This window comes from Balaenoptera physalus (assembly GCF_965194825.1).
Source record: "Balaenoptera physalus genome assembly, chromosome: 14".
Classification (NCBI taxonomy): Eukaryota; Metazoa; Chordata; class Mammalia; order Artiodactyla; family Balaenopteridae; genus Balaenoptera; species Balaenoptera physalus.
The window spans coordinates 66,400,060-66,422,030 of record NC_138893.1 but is presented as its reverse complement, the minus strand read 5'-3'; the positions used below and the strand labels follow the sequence as shown (position 1 = coordinate 66,422,030).

The 21,971-nt window shown below is 33.8% G+C and overlaps 1 long non-coding RNA gene across 1 annotated transcript; it reads left to right on the top strand.

Annotated features, from left to right (window-relative positions):
* The first annotated feature begins 2,232 nt into the window (after window positions 1-2,232).
* LOC309642424 lies at window positions 2,233-10,793 on the top strand. The gene is made up of 2 exons (XR_014253188.1): window positions 2,233-7,182; window positions 7,218-10,793. It is a non-coding gene; the product is annotated as an uncharacterized lncRNA (long non-coding RNA).
* Window positions 10,794-21,971: the final 11,178 nt, after the last annotated feature.

The window sequence follows — 21,971 nt, the reverse complement described above, 5'->3', positions numbered from 1 at the left end:
AAATAAACAAATGGGACCTAATTAAACTTAACAGCTTTTGCACAGCAAAGGAAACCATAAACAAAAGAAAAAGACAACCTACAGAATGGGAGGAAATATTTGCAAACAAGGTAACTGACAAAGGATTAATCTCCAAAATATATATACATCTCATACAGCTTAATATGAAAAACAAACAACTCAATCAAAAAATGGGCAGAAGATCTAAATAGACATTTCTCCAAAGAAGACAAACACATGGCCAACAGGCACATGAAAAAATGCTCAACGTCGCTAATTATTAGAGAAATGCAAATCAAAACTAACAATGAAGTATCACCTCACATAGGTCAGAAAATGGCCATCATTAAAAGGTCTACAAATAATAAATGCTAGAGAGGGCATGGAGAAAAAGGAACCCTCCTACACTGTTGGTGGAAATTTAAATTGGTACAGCCACTATGGAGAACAGTATGGAGGTTCCTTAAAAAACTAAAAATAGAGCGACCGTATGATCCAGCAATCCCACTCCTGGGCATATATCTGGAGAAAACTATAATTCAAAAAATACATGCACCCCGATGTTCATTGCAGCACTATTTATAGTAGCCAAGACATGGAAGCAACCTGAATGTCTATTCACAAATGAATGGATAGAGAGGATGTGGTATATATACAATGCAATATTAGTCAGCCATAAAAAAGAATGAAATAATGCCATTTGCAGCAGCATGAATGGACCTAGAAATTATCGTACCAAGTGAAGTAAGCCAGACAGAGAAAGACAAATCTCATATGATATAGCTTATATATGGAATCTTAAAAAAAAAAAGAAAATAATAAAAATGAACTTATATACAAACTAGAAACAGACCCACAGACATAGAAAACAAACTTGTTACCAAAGAGGAACGTGGCGGGGAAGGGTAAATTAGGAGTTAGGGATTAACATATACACACTACTATATATAAAATAGATAACCAACAAGGACCTACTGTATAGCACAGCGAACTATACTCAGTATTTTTTAATAACCTATACGGGAAAAGAATCTGAAAAAGAATATATATATATGTATATATATATGTGTGTGTATGTATATATAACTGAATCACTGTGCTGTACACCTGAAACTAACACAACACTGTAAATCAACTATTTAAAAAAAGATATATTTGTAAACTGAATAATGCTTTTTTAAGAAGGAAGCTAAGCAAAGGAACACATTGATATGCAAAAGGAGTTGATTTCAAATTAAAAGCTTATATGCAGGTGCTTTCATGTTCTTAGAGGAATTTAAATATAAAGGGACAATCCAGTGACTTAGAGCTTTATAAAAATATACAGCTGGGAGCTTTTGAATAATTTAGAAAACAAGTTCATAGCTTACTTCTTTTCATGATGCCAAGGAGTCAAAAAACTTGTGAAATACATTGATTTTTAGCAGTATTTTAATTTTGTGCGTATATTTGCATTTTTTAGACAAGTGACTTGAGTATGTGTGACCACTGTCTGATCCCTTTTTTCCTCCCAAAGTACCATGCAACTAAAATGACTGGCTACTAACCAGTCACCAGTCATTTGCATCAGAGTGGTCAAATAAATTTTGCTCACAGGTACTGCTTTGTTTTACTAGAGCAAAGAGCTGTTGAAAGCAATGAGGGAAATGATGGAACACTTGAAAATACAAATAGGGTCAGTTAAAACATTTACTGAGTCTTTAGTGTTTTGTAAGTCCTTTGTGCACACATGCATGTGTGTGTGTGTGTGTGTGTTACCAAAATAAATAGGTGTCTGACAAATAATTATTTTTTTCCCAGAGCTCTGAGTGACTACTTAAACTCTACACATGAACTGAGCTTTTAGTTTAATCCAAATTTTTCCTTTCAAAATTCACACATAGTAGCTGCTGAGCCCATGACAAATGCCTGCCACAAGGGAGGTTGCATGGGCCTTCATTGATATCTGCCAAGGTGAGCGGGTAAGGCAGAGGCTGTAGAGGTTTCATACGTGCCGTTTTGGTGGTTAGTTCCGTGAAGTCATTTTTTTTACTCAAAGTAATCAGGAATACATTTCCAAATAAGAAATTTAACATCCAGAATCATGAATTCTAAGTATTAAATTCCACCTAACTAGAGTTTATCAAAATAATATCGTCATTTCAGTAGAAAAGAGTATTATATACTACTTCAGATTTTTCAAGTGTTTTAACACAATAATATTTTTTGTTCCCAAATAATCCTTTTAAAATGTTGCTTTAAATGAGGATAAATTGACATTAAATTATTTTTTCATGCATTGTTCTGTGAGACAAAACAGGTTTCAAAAATGTATATTTGCTCCAATGTAGTTTTATTTCATATATATTCAGTAAACATATTTAATTATTTTTTGGCTTAACCATAATGCATAATTTTTCTAATTATGAATATTATTACTTATGAGATAAGACTAAAATTTTAAAAATTCTCTGACAAGTTCATTTTTTATGAATTCTCGGTGACATATATATATATATATATATATATATATATTGCTTTTTTTTCTAGTACACTCAATTCAGAGCAATTGCAGCAGTAAAGAAGACTGATCTAAGACGTATAACTATTCACGAAAATAAATTGTTAATTCCATAGGTGAAAACAGATAAATCATTCTAATAGTTTATTTCATCTTTCAATGAAAAAAACATTCATAAGCTAAATTTGATTAATTGCAAAAATATAAAAACTTTGCAGTTAATATAATAAACTTTCATAACAGTAAACCATTCTTATTTTCTATTTACCTGGTAATCTTGAGTATTCAATTAACATTTGTGAATATCAGTCTAATGCCAATGAGGCGGTACCTAGAAACTATTCCTCTAAATTCCCGATACAATACACTTTTTTTTCCAAAGCAGACATTTTTTGACATCACAGATGATACCCATGTAGAAATGGAGGTTAATGGGGAAATAAAATAAGACTACATTAGGAAAGATAAAGCAGGTTTAAAACAGTAGGTAGAAGCCTCCGAATCATTTGGAAATAATGGATACTTCCTTGATTAGCTCTTTAATTGTACATCCAAGGCTCACTATTCTGAGGCATGGAAAACCTATTTCCAATGTCAGTAGTAATGCATCTGGATAAGGGCTAAAAAATTCAGTCTTCAGAAATATTTCATATGTGATCAATTTGAAGTAATTCAGGAAATACATTAAGTTGTTTGAGTACATATATCAATTTTCATATGTGAGCGGTGTCCTATGGGTACTTTCTTCAGTTTCCATATCTATTTTTTAATACATAAACTAGGTTGAATAATACCACATGCATGCTCCCTTCCTTAAGGAATATAAGAATCTTAACAGGTAGCCTAACTTCCTTAGAAATAGATGGTATGTACTATAAGATTCCGAATAGAAACAGAAGTGAGGGTAATAAATTATGTGTTGAATTTCTAGCAGCTCATTTCCCTGGGAAATGGTGCAATACAATTTCAACCACAAAAACCTTGTAAGTTGAACTCTGTTTACTCTGGGTCTATTTACTTCTTCTACACAATTTAAAAAGTGGTACTTTTAAGTCTGATACGAGACCTAATTTTTTCTTTTCCCTTTAATGTGCCTTTTCTGAAATAGCAAGCATACATCTGCCATTATTTTCTTACTGTGTTTTGAAAATAACTTATATTTTCATAAATACCTTCTAACAATTTTAGTTATATATGATTTTCCCTTTTCCTGATATGTATATATTTTTTACATTTCAAAGAGAGCAAGAAAGGTAACAGAATCTAAAGGTTAAAATTCAAGTTGAAAAATACATTGAGGTTACAAGGGTAAATAAAGTGCCTGTGGTAGTGGTCTAAATCTCCTACAAGGGTAGTAGAGAAATACCAGCACATAATCCTTTTCAGTTTGTTAGATGAGCCCTGCTCCTCCAAGAACTAGATTAGATGATGAGACAATTGTATATAAGATAGTTTTATGTGTTTAAAGAAATGAGGGTAGGGAAAAAGAGATATAAAACGCTGATAAGTTAGGAATTGTTTCTAAGGTGATGTGAAAAGATCTTTAAGAAGATCAAATGTGAACAGATTTCAAGGAATATTTAAGAAGGGAATTGACGTGGTCCAAACTGCAGTGTAAATGATGCTAAATCAGTTAAAGGTAACAAACTCTAGAGTGGGAAGTCTTAAGATGATTTAAAAAATAATACACCATACAAGGTCGGCAGGAACGGTGGGGATAATGTGTTGAGCTGCAAGATTCATGAAGAGAGACCATGTTTTGCAAGCTTTGGATGCTACACGGACGTAGGGCAAGTGATTCCAAGTGGATAAAAGTCACATAAAACCTGTTTGGAAGAATAGAAGTAGAATCAAGTTTGTTTTAAGGAATAATGATAAAGAATTTAGGTTTGAGGGGTATTTCACTTTGGGTAACTCTGGGCATTTGGGAAGGATCTTTAGTAAGGAACCAAACTGTAGCGTTTTAGTTTAAAAAAAAAATGAATCAGAGTTGGAAATAAATATTTAAGAGCCTTGATAATATAGGGAATGAAAATCATGGATGGGGTGGCCCCCCAAAAGAATATAGAATTAGAAGAGAAAAAGATGGAAAGCAAATATGAGAGAACACCAAAATACACAGAACAGGCACAGGGAAAAATGTTATCTTAGAAAGAATGTTCTAAGGGAGGTAGAAGGTAACTTGTTAAGAAAATAAGCCATTGAATCAGAATCTTGCAGATTAATAATTATCTTAGCGGGAACCTATTTATTAGACTAGTAGGTTGAAATTCATATTATAGTGGATTTGTAAATGAAATAATATGAGGAGCTAAAGTAAAGGGTACTTCCAAGAATTTTGGTGTTTAAAGGAAGAAAAAGATCAAGGGAAGCAGGCTAGAAGATAGGGATTTTTAGGATGATGGGACAACTTGATTTTTTTTTGTAAGGAATCAATATGTAGAGATTGAAGACATAAATGATAAAGTATATATTTGAAGAAATAAGGTACTGAGGACATAAGAAGTTATGTTAGTATTCTTTCAGTTGCAAAGTAAGAAATTTCAAAATAAACTACACTAAGCCAAAAAACTGTTATTTTTTAAAATAATGGAAGTAATAGGGATTTATTCACTTTAGAAGATGCAAGGCTTGACCTGCCTGGGAAGCATAAATGTCAGTTAATGGGATGGCAACAAGAGTTAGGTGTAAAATACAAACAGGAGGACCTTGGGTAGAAGCGCAAGGTCAGTTCCACCCATGATTGATATTCAGTCCATATGCCCTGAGAAGGCTGTGCCAGTTGCTAAATTATTAAAAAAATACCCATGTACCCATACTGACTGGTATGTAGTCATATGCACAATCTTCCAGTTTTCCTTTTGCTATCCAAAGCACTCCATTTCCCCCAGGAACCCTAAAATGTCTAGCATCCAGATAAAAATATGGATAATTCCTGGCAAAGCTGGAGGACTCTAAGACCTGGCTTCAGCTATAAGGTCTGTATCATTTTGATAGGAAATACTCTACCATTCTTATACATGGTGAATGTTGCCCATGGTTTCATCAATGCAGGAATTAATAATGCAGGAGAAAATATGGGTCTGTGATTTGGGAGCATTAACCAGCTCAGCAGGGAGTCCATAAATGCACCAAATATAAGTCAAGTGTTTAATGAAGCTAAAGTCAGGAAAATGAGCCAGGGTATCAAAGAGTCAGGGATGCAGGTTCCCTTTTTTTATTTTTATTTTATTTTGGAGTATAGTTGATTAACAGTGTTGTGTTAGTTTCAGGTGTACAGCAAAGTGATTCAGTTATTCATATACATGTATCTATTCTTTTTCAAATTCATTTCCCATTTAGTTTATTACAGAATATTGAGCAGAGTTCCCTGTGCTATACAGTAGGTCCTTGTTGGTTGCCTATTTTAAATATAGTAGTGTGTATAAAGGTTTCTGAGAGAATAAGTTATGGCCTCGATCCAACCAGTCTTTTTGCAATTGGTAAAGGAATCTGAGTTCTGAGGTGTTACTAATCCATATAGCACCTGGTATCTACACTGGACCTGTTGTACCTTCTGAAATAGATTGAAATTATTTTTACCTACCAAACATCAAATGACATATAATTGCACCTGACTGTTTTACTTCTTTTCCATGTACTCTAGAAGGATACTTTGGCCCCTTTGTACAAATTATAAAAAGGTGCTCCCTATAGATAAACAATTCATAAAAAGTTACTCATTCTGGAGACAGTTAAGAAAGAGTCCCCCATGGTCTGAGTTGATTCCTCCAAATTAGGGCTGCTGGCTTGGTGAGCAGAGTATGGAATGGATTCCAAGCCCCACTCATGTCCCTTTAGCCAAGTGCTTTCAGTAAGGCACAGTCTGTACATCTGGGCAGGGCAGCTCTACTTTACTTCCCCATGTGCTCACATAGCTTTGATGGTTCTTGGGCTTAGTTGGTTAAACTGGATGGTTATCTTGGGTTAGATTAATCTAGCTCTTCTGAGAAGTAAACATCCAACTGGCTATGGAGTAGCCAGAGGAGTTTCACAGCCTTCCTCCTGTTGTTGAACCTGCACAGTGATGCCTCGTGTCCTCCTCTGTTCTATTCTGGTCATAATCACTTACATATGTGAGGTTGACAAGCTTTGGGGAGAAAGGTTTCAGAAGTTATCCTTAAAAAGTTTTCACTGTATCCCTTTTCCTGCACAGTAGTTGAGTTTGTTTTTCTTAGACCTCGTATAAACTGCTTCTTTACATCCCAAGGCCCATTGTTTAGCATGTCTACCCTTTACCTTAAGCTTTTTCCCCTAGAAGGTAAGCTAGCCTTTTCGCATGTATACAATACACGGAAAATACATTATTTATGAGTTTGAACTGCTTGGGCTCTCAGCTATCATACACATGCATTGCATTTTTTTGATATATTAAGATTAAAAAAGAAATTAAAAAGAAACTTTGATTTTATTTTTCAAATAGGCCCATGGACTAGATTTGGAAATGGATGCTTAAATCTCTAAAACCCTGTGACAGAACAATATTTCACTTGGGGGAAAGTCTCTCTAGTGGCATTCTGTTCCAATGCATCACTAGTACAATGGTGCTTTGAAAATATACTACCTAGTCTCATCTGTCAGTGGAGCACTGGGGAGAGGAGAGAAGTCAGTTTATTTATTTATTAGTGCAGTGTGTCATCACAGTGTCATCAGCTGGTGCTTAGGCACATGACCCCAGATATGAGATGCTGTGCTTCCATTTTCATAAACAGCATTCTTCAATCCAGAGTGAAAAAAACTATGGTCATTGCAAGACTTGTCAAGGAAAAAGTGTTAAAATTGCAATGTGGATGCAAACATTGCCAAAGACATAAATTAGCAAATAGAGATTGCAATTTAAATTTCTTTTTATAAAGCTGCTATCTAAAAATTTTAATCACAAGTTATAATTAATTTTGTATCCTTCATAGCAAATTTGATTTTAAACCAAGATTCTTCTTTTAAGAAAAAATATTTTGGATCCACAGTTACTTTTGATAAGGAATGCACTCTTTGGTTAACAGCTATATCTAAGAACCAGTCAATGATGATAGGTGAGATGAATATTTAATAAATGGATGAATTTTCCCTTTATATATATTTAAAAAGACTAGTCACAGTTTTGGATATGTAAGATACTAATTTAACAAATATTTATTGTGTCCCTATTAAATGTCTGGTGCTGTGGCAAATTCTTGGGGTATAATAATGAATAATCTTTTAATCCAAGAGGTATATTATTTTAGTGAGAAAGAGGCATAAACTAATGCAAGATGAGAAAAAGACAAGCAGGCCTTGGTAATACTATGACCCAACCTAGTACTTTTAGTCAGGCTTTGGTGTTATTCTGTTGAATGTGAATAATTATACAGAACGTCAGCATCAGACAAAGTCACTCTGAATAGGATGGATCCAGACAAAAACAAGACGATTTTGTAGTCATGTCTGAGCATAGGTAAATACGAACATTGTCCAACATGCAAAATACCAAACATCTCATTCTTCTGGCTAAAATAGTGACTACTGCCTCTTTGCCATTTATAATTTTAGCTTGGCTCTAGACTGCCCTCCTTATAGATAACATTTATTAAGATACCCAACCCAATTGTTATGGTCTGAATGTTTGTATCTACTCACCCAAGTTCATATGCTGAAATCTTAACCCCCAAAGGTGATGGTATTAGGAGGTGAGGTCTTTGAGTGGTGATTAGGTTATGAGAGCTCTCTTGTCCCTTTCTGCTATGTGAGGATACAAAAAGAAGTCTGTGACCCAGAAGAGGGCCTTCACTCAACCATGCTGGCTCTCTGATCGTGGATCTTCAGCCTCTACAACTGTGATCAATAAATTTCTGCTATTTATGTCATCCTCTCTGTGATAGTTGGTTATAGCAGCCCAAACAGGCTAAGACACCAATCATAAAAGTACTCTACTTCCTGACAACACCCAATCCAGAGCAAAGCCTCATTTCCTTAAACGTAAGGAAATCACCTAACAGTAAAACCTTACAGTATTAAGTCTTTTCTAAAACTCTCTTACTAAGACAGTCCACGATTCCCCATGAGTTGTGTTCTACCTTGCTTACAACAAAACAGGAACCCACCTTGTTCAACTGTAAGTGTGTTCCTAGTGATCTTTGGCTAGATGGTATTGACAAAGGAAATGTAATCAGAGGTGAAATAGAGAAAAAAGTGCTCTGAGAGCACAAAGAAGTTCTAAATAAACTTTGCTCTGTGTGTGTGTGTATGAAAGTGAGAGGATTGGGGGAGAGAGAGAATAGGGAGAAGGGCAATTGAGGCAGTGATTGAGCAAGGAGTTACATGGAGCTAATTCTAGAAGGATTGGAGAACTGTAGATAATGGGGATATGAGAAGTGAGAAGATTATAAGCATGAAGAATAGGAGATTATTAAAGAGAGAGGGAAATCCATCAGGAAATAATAATAATAATAATAATAATAATAATAATAATAATAATAACTGTTACTTATTAAGAGCATTACAAGTGTCAGGGTCTGTTCTACATGCCTTGCATTTATTAAGTAATTTGTCTGGCAACAGTACTGTGAACTAGGCACTGTTATTGTCTGTATATTCGATATGAGACATCTGAGGCAGAAAGAGGTTGTGAAACTTTCCCAATGTCACACAGCCAGGTGTCAGGACCTGGACTCACACAACTCTGATTTATAATCCATGTATGTAAATGCACAGATTTGTATTATTGACTACTGAATATAAAGGGGAAATGTTCAGTATTGCTAGATTTTAAATATTTTTTGTTGTCATATTCCAATTACGATGAGGGAATAGTGCCAAAATGAATATTGGCTATCAGGTGTATTCCATAGTTTAGTTTTTTCCAGGAGTTTGTATTAAAGAAATGAACAGTGCAGGGACATTTCCAAAGAATCCACAGTAGCAGTCCATGTGAGAGAGGTAGAACATGAGTCACAAAGAGACCACCATGCTAGTTTACACCAGCTCTAATTAACTGAGACTTATTCTAAAATCTTTGCTTGCCATGTCGCCAAACCTGGGAAGCTCAGAAGTTTCAGAAAGAGTAGGGATAAGATGAGTGGAGGAGAGCAAAATGACAAACTAAAACACTTTTTGCACTTACAGTGCAGAATTATGGTATGACCTAAATTGGAGGGAGGATGGATGATAAGAAAAGCTTTGAACCAGATGAGAAATTGAAATTTTAATTGAGATTGGTATGGTAGGTAGAATAATAGTCTTCCTAAGATGTCACAGTCTAATTCTAAAACCTGTGAATATGAGATGTTATGTAGATTCAATTAAGAAAAGAAAATATTCCTGGACTACCTGGGAAGGACAAATCTAATCACATAAATGGTTAAAAGCAGAGAACTTTCTTTAGCTGGTGGCAGAAAATATCAATAGACACAGCAGAAAGAGAATTCAGAGAGATTCCAAGGATGAGAAGGATTTGGTGTGCTGATTCAGACTCTTGAGTTGGGGCTCATATGCAAGGATCAAAGCTCTAAGAGCTAAGTGTGGCCCTGAGCTGCTAGTCAGCAAAATGGTCAGCTCAGTCCTGTAATTACAAGGAACTGGGTTCTGTCAACAATGCGAGTAAACTTGGAAGCAGGTTGACTTTAGCGTTGTGAAGCCCAGGACAGGGAAACCAGCAGAATTAATCTGGAATTCTGACCTAGACAACTGTGAGATAATAAATCGGTGTTGTTTAAGCTATTGTCTTTGGGGTAATTTGTTACAACACAATAAAAAACTAATACAGTTAGTTTGGACTTTTTACTGTTTCAAAATAAGACTTTTAATATCTGTAAGTACTAAAAAAGTTACAGAATTTTTTCAGGTTATCCATAGGCAAGTAGGAGAGAAATTTTTTAAAACGTGTTTGAACTCAGTTATAAGAAGAAAAAAAAGTTTGCAAAAAAGTTTGCTTGCTCACACCTATGTAATTCAGCCTGTTCAGTAACTTTCACGTGAATTTTAGGATATGACTTAAAAATTGCTCAGAGGTATAGATTCCAGATACATCTCCTGGGTGGTCTCCAAATTTCTGAGTAACACAGCTTTGTCCAGAAATAGATCAAGGGACTTCCCTGGCAGTCCAGTGGTTAAGACTTCGCCTTCCAATGCAGGGGGTGCAGGTTCGATCCCTGGTCAGGGAGTTGAGATCCCACATGCCTTGCGGCCAAAAAACCAAAACACAAAAAACAGAAGCAATATTGTAACAAATTCAATAAAGACTTTAAAAATGGTAAAAAAAAAAAAAGAAGATCAAGAAGGTGTCAAGTGAGAGTTCAAGCCAGGAATTGGGTACCTAGGTTGAGTCCATTGTGGACAGTGTTGTTTAAAGTAAGGTTATCAAGGCCTGAAGTTCACATACAGTAGACCTGCCCATGTAATTCTGGAAAACATGATGCTCATCTTGGAAAATCACCCATCATGAGGTCGGCCATGCCAGTTCCTTCGGAGTTGCTGAAGCCCCAAACCTAAGGCTTTAGATCAGAGACTTCTCAGGTTTAAGGTCAGAAAACACTGCACGGAGCAGGTATTCTCCATGTTGATCTGACTCTTCTCCCATTGTCTCTGCTTGAATCTGCCTTTTTCTATCTTTTTTTTTTTCTCTCCTACTCTCCCCTTCTTCCTCACAGTCCATCCTGCCCATTTCCTTTTTCCCTGACACACACAATTTTTTAGGCTAGTTTCTAGTTCCCAAAATATCTGAATGAAATGATCTCTATAGCAGAAAAAAAAGATCAGTATCTGCATAAAGAACTGATACTGTTCTATAAGTTTATTAATATAACATAGTTGCCTAAGACTTTCTAAACACATAAATAAAAGCCATATAATCATTGAGCATAAGACTTACTAGTGGGCTTTATCATTTTCACTTTTCATATGTTTAAAACCTGTGCTAAGCTCTCTGATAAATATTTTATGTATGTTATCTCCTTTACTCTTTACAACAAAACTCGGAGATTGATTTGTATTCCCATTTTAAGATTAAGAAATTGGGCAGTAATATATAGTAGGAATATAGTTACAGTTAGACAGCCAAATAGCTAATATAGATGAAGTGCTTAAGAGAAAGAAAATACTTTCATTAGATTCTCTAGCTACCGATAGAAAATTTTGTTAGATTGAACTGAAGCAACAACTGAAAAATAACAAAGTAACTAAAATCTTATCCCTTGTCATCTCCATACCTATCAGGGTGAGACGTCTTTGACTCATGTATAAAATGGACAAAACTAATCTCTGAAGAAGTACCCACTTACAAATATCATGATGTCAAAACTATCCTAAAGCACATAAAAGCTCAATTCATTAGCATAGATTTTTCTAATTATCATTTTATTTCTTAATGTTTTTCTGCCTTAGTAATATTTGTGTATCATAATTTTAATTAATATTTTCATCTTGTAATACTTAGTTTAGAAGTACATCATACTTACATATATTTCATCAATTGTCTCTTCAAAGTCAATATTTTTAAACTTTATAAAAGTTTCCTTAATGTATCCTGGATTAACTTCATGTTCATATTCAGCTTACTATCCTCTTTCTCTAAAAAATTATCAAACAAGTCTACTCTACTAGATTTCAAAAATAATGGCCAGACAGTAAAATATTTTTCTTAGAAAACTCACTTCATCAAATTATATTTATATGATAGGCTTTATCTATTAATATGTGTATCTGTTTATTTCCAAAACACTATTTAAAGGAGCAGTTCCTCAAGTTGTGTGATTTTGTAAGTATCTATTTTGTGGAGGAAAGGAGAAACTACTGCATTTTAATCTTATACTCTGAAGATAGTTTGTAATATTTTGGGTGCCATCTCCCAAATGAGTATAATTATTATTAGTATAATTATTAGCATAATTATAATTATTATAATTATAATAAAACACTTGGAGAATGTATACATTCATAAGTAAATAAAGAATGAATTTATTCAAAGTAGGGAAAATCAATTCTTTAAGGAGGAGAAAATTTCATTATTCTGAAATTAGAAATCTCAAGAACAACGTGCACACCCAGAGATTAAATTACAGTTGACCTTTGAACAAGAGTGGGTTAGGGGCATGACCCTCTACCTCCCTCCCTCCCCATCATAGTGGAAAAATCCTGATACTGCTATCTCTGCCTCAGAAACAAAGGAATTGATAAATAATTCACCCAAGGGCAGGAAGCTGAAACAGTTTGCATAGCATCAGGACTCAAAACCTAGTTCTTTTGATTCCACATTTTGTGGTCTCTAATTAAACACAATCTTTTCCCCACACTTAATTAATTGAAAGATCTGTAACATAAAAATACAGGTACTGTGTTTACTGAAAAAAATCCACATATAAGTGGACCCATGCAGTTCAAACCCATGTTGTTTAAGGGTCAACTGTAATACCTTTCAAAATTATTTTAGAAATCATGATCATGATCATGATGCTGATAACAAACAAGGAATGTTGCTTTTTTTTTTTTCAAATTGTTTAATAGACTCTTCCACTAGGAGACAGTATGACAGAACATTTCAAACTGAGGACCGTGAGCATATTTGGAAATGCTCTTAGGACTCTTGATTCTCTCCAAGATGGTTAAATTTTGAATTTTTAACTGTAATTTTCTTTAAAAAAATAGTTAAAGCATGTTTGACATATCAACCATTGTACAACTGAAGGTTGCTAACATTTCATGACCAATATTTCTGTATTTAAATTCATATTTTTGACAAGTGAAAAGTCAGATGATCTAGTGCTTTTTGCAAGAAAAGATTTCCAGTAGTCTAAATAGTGCAAAGAATCAGAACTCAGCTGTCATACAGTACACTTTGGTGTAGGCAGAATTCAAAACAAGAGTTAGTATTATATTCACATTTTGAACAGATATCCTCTTATACTTGAATCACCTATTCAAATGTACCAACCTGCAATGCTCTCTTAGATAAATATGCCAGGAGTATTTTTCTGTTCTAACAATGATTGGATTACATGATCATTCAATTCAGAGTTCATTAAACTGCAGGGTTAATCTTAAATTTAAGGTAATGAGGTAGCATTATAGTAATCAAATGTCATACCTTTAAAGTGGCAAATGCTCATTAGTGGAGTGTTGGATAAATATGAAGTCTGATTATCTATAATAAGAAAACAAAGCCTTAATACTTTCAAGACCATATTTTACAACATAGTTTGTAATCAGTGCAGTTTACATTAGTATTATTGAAGGAAAAGAGAGGAAAAACAGATTATATGTAGAACAAGACCTGGCACATCACATTTCTAATTTAAAAACAAAATCAGTGATTTATTTTTAACCCAATATCATCCATCATACTCAATTTTGTTTGTTAATTAGAGTTTTTCTAATTTGGTCATTTTTGTTTGTGATTAATTTGTAAATCTGTCTCAGACTTAACAGCCGCATAAGCAAAAGGAGTTTAAACATAGTTCTGTATTTACACAAATAAAATAAAACTAAAGTAAAATGGAGGTACAAAATTATTTTTTTAAAAAAATAACTCATATATAATTCAATTTTGAAAATACTTCTCAACATAAGTACTATAATAAGAATATTTAAATTTGTAACATGTCTTGCAGTTGAGAAAATACTACCTTATTAGTCTCCCAAAATCAACTTGTAGGGGATTTTTCCTTTGTTGTGTGTGTTGTCACTAAAACTGTTATGACCTTGAGCCAGAACAGTTCACCCACATTCACTCACTGGTAACATGAAAATAATACCTATTTCCATACATTTGCATGCTTATTTTGCCAGCCAAATGATTCAAAATGATATTAAACAGGTAAAAACACTGCATTCAACAAGCACACTTGACTCGTATATGGGTTCCTTTTACAGATACCATAAGTTATTGAATGGGTGTCACTGTAAATGAAAAAGAAAAATACGAAAGGAAAAAAAGATAGCCTATTTTTCTCCATAGACTGGTGTTTTGTTTTATAAATTTGTCCTTGTGCCCTTCTTGAAGTAGTATTGAGTTTTTCAGATAACTCATAGGAGATGTATAAGGGAGATGTATAATGAAGAGAAGCAGTTCAAGGGGATTTACCCAATTTACATACCATTAAACTGATCCTGGCTGTTTGGGTAAAAACAAAACAAAACAAAACAAAACAAAAAAAGGCCCAGCTCTTAGAGAAAATAGCTTTCCTCTTATTTTCATTGATGGTAGTAATTTCTCCATCTCTAAAAGGAGCTGTCTGAAATTTTGGAATTCTAAATTATAATATTAACTTTAAGTATATAAGAAAATGAGTTTTCTGCTTAACTAAAATGAGTTTATATTTCAAAGAAATCATTTATCTTTTATTTTGTGTTTAAGACTTCAAATATTCCCAAGTGCTTGTTTTCACTAAAGTTCATTTCAATTTGTAGATTTGTAGAAAATCTATTTTTTCCATATTACCAAAATTAGCATTGAGAATTTCTTCTTTTTAAATCAATTTTTCATGATGCAAACAGATTCATATCAATAATTCCTTCGTTCTAAATACTGACATCTCAGTTATAAAATAACAAAATATGACATGTATCTGAACAATCAGGTGCCATTATGCACTTTACTCTTATAAGTTATAGTAAAAATGAAACAAAAATGTATATACTTTTGTAATTGCTGACCCGATAATTTGAATATCTTGCAACACTTTCCAGTATCGTTTAATGACAAACTGATTCCTTCTCTAAAATCTCCCTTTCAGAAGACTTTTCTCATTAAATTTTGTGACTGATCAATGTGAAAATGGGTGGATATTTTTCAGGCGATAGTGAGGATAGTTCACGAATACCCTCAAATAAGCACATCTCTTTAGTTTTATTGTGATAAATTGTGGTGAGATAATACTGATGCACTGTCTGAGGTAGATATTTTGAGAGTTGATTTATAGATTGGTTTGTTCTAGGTAAACAGAGAAAATGTTTGAGAGTGGCTTCTTGTTTGAGATAGAGATTTCTAAGTCCAAATTGGGGCAAGAAAGTGCTAGAAAGCTTAGGGAAAAAAATGGCAAGAACAGCATCTGTCTATAAATGACACACCTGATTTTAATAGAGGATACACTGACCAAATATATGCTAGGGATTACAGATTATTTTATATGTATGCATATATTATTTGTAAACATATACTATTCTGTAACTTCCCATAGGATTGAGAATCATTCGTATATAGTTGAACCCCTTGAACAACACAGGGGTTAAGTGTGCCAATTATCTATGTAGTTGAAAATCCATGTATAATTTATAGTTGGCCCTCCATATCCACTCTTCTGAATTCATTGATTCAACTAACTGTGGATTGTGTGGTACTATAGTATTTACTATTGAAAAAAAATCAATGTATAAGTGGATCCTTGCAGTTCAAGCCCACATTCTTCAAGGGTCAACTGTATTTAAAAAAAAAAAACCAGAAACAAAAACACTTTTTTTTGGTAGTACTCACACAGAGTTATTATAAAGAGAATGGGAATAAAGAACAGAATAATATTTCTTGTTAGCTACTGAAGACTTATGAGAAAGACATGCATATAGGACAGATCATAACATTAATACATTAAATATTTCAAAAAATGCTAAAAGAATTTAAGAAAGCAGTAGAATCTATGGGGCAATGTTTAAATCAGATTTAAAATCTCTGAAACAAGATGACTGAATAAAAAAGGATGCTTTGAAAAGAGAAGTGACAAAATGGAGTAAAAAAAAGAAACAAAAGAAAAAATGTCTTTTCAAAGTGAAGACTAAATTGGAAGTAACACAAAAGCAATCAAACACCATAGATACTATTCTAAAAGCAATATAACATGGAAAGGAAGAAAATAAAATATGAGGAAAACAAAATGAAGAAAGGATGTTTTGAAAATTCAACAAAAAAATTGCTTTAAATGACACACATAGAAGGTGTAAGATACAGAAAACAGTAGACAAAAAGAAGAAAATCAAAAATATGGAAGAAACCAAATACTAAGAACTGTAATTCAAGTAAGCTTCACTGAGGGAAAAGCGGTCTTGAAGCTTATTGAAAGAAGACACCACATATTTTGTAGGCTATCATTTAAAAAGTCCAAGAAAAATATAATGGGGGATAGGAACAGGTAATCACACACTCACCAAAACTTAAATCAGTTCAGTCCTGAGCTGTTTCAAGGTGAACCACACCTTAGTACACTAGAGGACCATAACTAAACCTTCTATTATTTTTCATACCATAAGGACATGAACAGTGTAAACAACATAATTGGCAAACTTGACCTGTCTATCCTGTTTAAAGCTATACTCAAACATTGACAAGACACAACAAACATTTAGTTCGTATATACGGAATATTTACTAAAATTGTCCATGCGTTAAAGGTTAAAGGAAACCATCACAAATTACAGAAGTTTTAAGAAATTTAGAATATATTACTGACCACAGTGAGATTTAGCTAGAAACAAAATGACCAAAAACAAACAAACAAAAAGAATATTTCCAGTATTTGAAAATTAAGCAATAAAATTCTAAACAATACATAGATCAAAGAAGAAAAGGCTATGAAAACTAGAAAATATTTTCAATTAAAATGATAATGAAGATGTGACATACCAAAATATGCAGAATGCAGCTAAATCAGTATTGCTTTAAAATCATATATCACAAGACAAAATGGATGAAAATAAATGTTCTCTTCATTCATCTCAAGAAAGGACAAAACCCTGCAAATCAAACCTTTGAAAAGAAGGAAATAATAAACATAGGAAAAGAAAGCAAAAATATAAGTGTAAAATTGAGAAATCAATGGTGTCCAAAGTTGGTTGTTTTAAAAGATTGATAAACTTGATTAAACTCTGGTAGAACTGACTCTGGTAGGACTTCAGTGCAGGTAGTTTATTTGGAAGTTGATTCCCAAAAGTAGGAGACAAAATGAAGAGAAAGCCAATATTAAAATATGTTACTAAGGGTGCTGTTTTAGAACTCAGAAAAATTACTGTAGAATCTCAGAGGATTTTACAGAACTCCTGCTAGAATTATCTGTGGGAAGGTTGAGAGGCAGAGGTATTTACTGAAAACTCTTTTTCCTATTAATTGAGAATTGCTCCTAGGGGAATTAATTCTTCCTAATTTTCAGGCTGTGTTCATATGAGCTGATTATTTAGAGAAAGCTTTAGAGCTTTAGAGAAAGCTCCGAGTCAAAAAAGGGGAAATACTCCTTTTTTGTGGAAAAAACTCCACATCATGATAAGGTGGGTCATTGTCAGTAGAAGTAAGAACTGTCTGCTGTCTACCATCACTGGCCTGCAATCACAGACTCAAAAGAATGCGATTATAGTCACCAAAAGCATTTAACATATGGGAATTAAGTTAGACATTCTATCTAGTTTGAATAGCAATGGATGTGGAGGTAGGAGAAATTTAGTCCCAATAATTAGTTCAGGCATTCATTGAAATTTATAGCACTGTTGCTAGGAGCAAGACAGTGGTAAACAAGCTCCTGCCCTCTGAGAGTTCATAGTCTGCAGGCAGTGAAAACATGTGTGTATAAGGGAACGTATAGGTGGGGTACATTGTTACCCATTGGTAAGCATTGACATGGGGGACCTGAAAGTCTACTTGGGGCAGTGACTTACCAGCTGAAACTTGAAAAATGAGTTGAAATTATAAAGGCAAATTTGGTGAAGGAATGTGTTCCATGCAGAGAAAAAGACTTTCATATTCTACACAACTTTTTTATTCCTGCTTCTGTATTTTTTGACTGTTCTGAATTGGACTGGGACCTATAGAGGACAGACCCTAGTATGCATTAACTGATCAATACATGTTAACTTCTACTTTAGTCATCATCAGTGTCTTTATCACTAAAATCATGTGTGTCTTTAAGCAAAAGGAATGCTAACATTTCAGAATTCCTTTGACAATGGGATATCACAAGTAAAGGTAGAGGTAATATTTAACATAATTTTCCCAGAAGGTCATATAGTAAGACCAGTGTGAATATTGCAGTGAATAGCATAATGACGTTTAGGTCTTTGTATGGAAATAATAATATATTAGAAAATTTACCATCAAGGAGTGCCTGTGAGCCTGGGATTCAGCATCAGAAAGGTCTGGGTTCCTGAGTCGCTTTTCTACTTACCTGTATTGTGATTTGTAGCAAGAATTATGTTTCTGTATGTTACAATTTATTTATCTAAAAAATGGATGTAACTGTAGTTCATAGCTCACTAAATGGTTTTGAGGGTTAAGAGAGATCATTCCTGCAAAGCATTAAACTCAGTGCCTGGTACATAATTAGTTTTAAATTAGTTATTGTTATTGCCTTTTTTTTGCATTGCTTAAATAAGGCAGTAGTTCAATCAAACTACTAAAAAGATTTCCAAAGGTAACATTGTTCTCCAGAATTAAACAGTAGTAGAACTGCATTCTAAACAGAAGAAATTTATTCCTCAAAGTTCTGGAGTTTGGAAGTCTGAGATCAGGTTGCTGGCATGGTCAGGTGAGGGCCCTCTTCCAGGTGACAGACTTCTTGTTGTATTATCACATGGTGGAGAGGATGAGGGAACTCTGTGGGATCTCGTTTATAACGACACTAATCTCATTCATAGGGACTCCACTTTTGTGACCTAAGCAACTCCCAATGGTCTTGCTTTCAAATACATTCACCTTTGGGGGTTAGGATTTCAACAGTTGAATTCTGGGGGGGGGCGGGGGACACAAACATTCAGACCGTAGCAGCTACATGTACAGTAATAATTCACTTAGTGGCAAAAAAGATATAGTCAGTTGGACTTTGTACAGGCAGATCTCACAGTGCTTATAAATTTGTGAAATTCCCAGTGGTCCAGAATTAGGATTAGTCACTCACTCTGAATCACATTGAGCATGAGTTGCCCAGGGTAAAGGTGCCACACATTTTGTTCCTTGGTACTGAGAGACCTGATGGAAATCAGGTAACTGGATCAATGGACAAAAACAAATTATTCTTCTACAGCCATCATTTAGGGCTGATAATGCTTTCAGTATACATGCTTGATAAAGGAGGGTAAATAATGTGTTTTCTATTGACAGAGTATGAAAAGACAGAAGAGAAGGCATTTCTCTTTATTGTTACTCTACAGGTGAAAAAAAAGTTTTTGGTTTTATTGCATTATGGACTATAGATCGCTTTGTGATTTCGTTCCCAAAAAAAATTCTCTTCAGTTCCACGGCTACTCTTCTAGTTTATTTCCTTGACATCTCTCACCTGAACACTCAGATTGCCTTCAGGGTCTCACCACTGTTATGAATAATGCATGTGACTGTTATAATAAGCTTCCTAGAGTTCAGTTAGGATCATGTCATCCTCTTGTTTGAAAACCTTCAAAAGCTCCTCAAATAAAATTTGTATCTCTTAGCCTGACATTCACAGTCTTTCTAAATTTCGTTACAGCCGCCTGGCATTCTCATTATGTTCTTTCTTATCCTGCATCCTATGGCACAGCCACATGATTCTGTTTATCTATACAGCATTTATTTTCTCACCTCCAAGAGCTGTTTTTTCCACCAGAAAACTTGCATTTTATCTTTATCTGTGAATAAATATCTTCTCTATCTTTTGAATCTCAGGGCAAAATCCTATTTGTATAGGTTACCCTGACTCTCATAGTACAAACGTGTACTGCTTCTTCAGCAATTAGTGTCAGCTTCTAGTATAACCCATCTGTGTAACCACACTGATACTTTTTTAGTTTGAATAATTCTCTTGATTGCAAGCTCCTTAGTGTTATCGAACCAGGCTCTTTCATCTTAGTACCAGCTCTGCCGTCTAAGATGCAACTTTGCACATAGTAAGAACTCAGCAAATATATATTTGCAGGAGAAAGATGGCCATTTATAATAACCTGCTGATTCATATTATTCACACTATACTTAACTAAAATGATTTAAAATATTTGCTTAGAGATCATCTCAAATATAACTGTACATTGGTAAATCCTACCTAGCTTAAAGAAGTTAGCAGATCCTCTCCAGTCTAAGAAGAATACTAATTATGTCCAATAAAATGCTTACTTTTCAGAACACTGAGAAGGATTACAGAGCCTTTGAGGAATTCAACATACAAGGACTTTTAATTATCACGATAATAAACACTATAAACTCTATGTTTAAGTTTTAGATGATAATTGTAAATGGATTTTTAAAATGTTTAGCAGACAATGGATCTATCTGACCTCTTGCTAATTAAATAGGTTGTAAAAAAACACATTTTATTTCCTTGGTTTGATTGTGCATCTCTCATATTTACCTTAGAGTCAATAGGAGCTTCTCTCATAGAAAAGAGCCCAGTTAATAAGGTCTCAGTTAAATCAATACAGTAGAGCTTTGAATAAGAATGATATATGCTCACATTTCTGAATAAGATATATTATTGAAATATGAGCTTCAAATAAAATGAAGGAAGAAAACTATAATAAGCTGTACTATATGGCTCAATTTCAATATTTTAAGATACTAGAATGTCCAGATTATTTTTGAAATGTGTCACAAGAAGTATGTTACTCAGAGTGAATTATCAAAGTTTGCAAATATTTTACCTCTTAATAAATAAATAAAAACAGCTATCACTCAAATGCATAACTTCACTGAATTTCAAAACAAGAGGTTCTATTTTTGGAAGGAAGAATTATATGCAGCTCTCAATATATCATAACAAAAAGAACATTGACAAATATGGAGATATTTTTCTTGCCTCTCAATTCCTTTCAGGAGGCTATGTCTGCCAAAATAAATTGCTAGATAATTATTGAGCAAATACTATGTAGAGAAAGTTACTTTTCACATAGAGGATACCACAAAAGTAGAAAATATATTCTTTTATTTGGCATTGTTCAGTGTTTGTTCAAAGATTGGGAAAACATTAACTAGAAAATGAAATATTAAAATTTCATAAAGTATTAAATAATGTGCTATGTACAGTGTATAGAATTCAACTACCTAGACTTGAAGACAGAAAAATATTATACCCAAGCCATGTGGACTAACTGGTTTGTGCCTACCTCTGGTCAGAAATGGAAAACAGTAAGAGGAAGAGTAAGGAAAGATAGCATGTCGCTTTTGTAGCCACATTCCAGTGTTCCTGCATTTGTAGACTTTATTTAATCTGTCCCACTAAAATATAAGCATCATGGATTCAAGGATTAAAAGTGTTTTATTCATCTTTCTATAACCTGAATCTTAGTGTCCGGCACATATTAGGCCATCAGTATCAACTTGTTGAATGAATGAATGAATGAACTAATGAAAGTGAAGGAGTGAGTGTCAGTGGCTGAATGAATGATTTCCTTAACTGGATAAAGTTACAAATTTACTTTTTAACTGTTCCTTTTGTTTGGCTTTATTATCCTGGCCCTGTGCAATACTGTTTCTGCTTCTATGTTGTTAAAAGTAGTTATAAACAAAGTGGCCATTTGACTGAGATGTC